This window comes from Octodon degus, unplaced genomic scaffold (genome assembly GCF_000260255.1).
Source record: "Octodon degus isolate 3935 unplaced genomic scaffold, OctDeg1.0 scaffold00026, whole genome shotgun sequence".
NCBI classification, from domain to species: Eukaryota; Metazoa; Chordata; class Mammalia; order Rodentia; family Octodontidae; genus Octodon; species Octodon degus.
Window position 1 is genome coordinate 15,542,679 of NW_004524602.1, and position 1,148 is coordinate 15,543,826.

General features: G+C 51.7%; 1 non-coding gene across 1 annotated transcript; it reads right to left on the reverse strand.

Moving 5' to 3' along the window:
* Positions 1-456: 456 nt before the first annotated feature.
* On the reverse strand, positions 457-561 carry LOC111816114. The gene has a single exon (XR_002820620.1). It is a non-coding gene; the product is annotated as a small nucleolar RNA U13 (small nucleolar RNA).
* Positions 562-1,148: the final 587 nt, after the last annotated feature.

Genomic DNA, 1,148 nt, shown 5'->3' on the forward strand with positions numbered 1-1,148 from the left:
AGTACGGCATGAGCCGGGCAGTCTGCAGTGACAGGAGAGTCCCAGCAGCTTGTGGTGGCCTAGGGCCCAACCACCCTAGCTTGGGACACAGATTAAGCGGTGTTGGGAAAAGGGGAGGCAACCGGTGCCTATCCTGCGTATGCTGGGAGTTGACGAATGCTTACTGGTTTACATAGCTAAGTAACCAGTTTACTGAGTGCTAAGACACCCCAAAACGTAGCTTACGACCCAGTCCTGGAAGTTGACACTGTCACTTCTGCCATATTGTCCTTGTTCAAAACAAGGGACTGGCCAGGTGTGATGGTGCTCGCCTGCAGGTGCAGCGATGGGGAGGCTGAGGTAGGAGGATAGGGCTTCTGAGGCCGGGCTGGGCTACACAGTAAGCTCAAGACCCTCTCCCTGCCCCACCCCCAAAAGAAACAAGTTGCTAAGTCCTCGTTTATTTTATTTTTTTCATGTCAGCCGGGTAATGTGCCCACGTCGTAACAAGGTTTGAGGGAGGCACATCTCGTGCATTGTAACACATGAACACCCAGTCGTCACACTTGTGAACCGAAGGATCGCTAAGTCCTCTTTTAAAGAGAGGGTCTCTAGTCCAGGCTGTCCTTTCTCAAACTTGCAGTAACCTTCCTGCCTGCACCGCTCAAAGCGAGAAGTAAGGAAAAGAAAACCACCCCACGGGCCGCCAACATTTTAGGGATGTGAAAGAATTAAGTGTAGAGTAGGAAGATAAGGAGGCTCTTTTCAGACTATTCCAACATGTCCCATCTGAGGCAGGAATAGCTGTGTCAAAGATAGTTAATAATTCACGCCTTTATCTCCGAGGAGAAGGCTTATCGATACCGAGCGGGAGTCTCTGGTGGTCAGCGTGATTGAATCACGGCAGAGGGCAGGGACGATCGCTGCAGGAAGGAGTGAGATAAGACAGGGCCAGAGACTGGCCGCCAGGGGAAGTTGGGGAGAGGGGCTGTGTTGCAACGCCTGGCTTCCCTGCCTGCGGAGTTAAGACGTGGAGGGAGAAAGCCCTGAATGTGGCTTAGAAACAAATTCTTTTTTGCCGGCTGGTTTAGAGCTTTCTCAACTGCAAAGCAAGTTCCATTCCCACTTGTTCTTGGACCCTGGGGTGTGGACGTGGCAAACATGTTTTA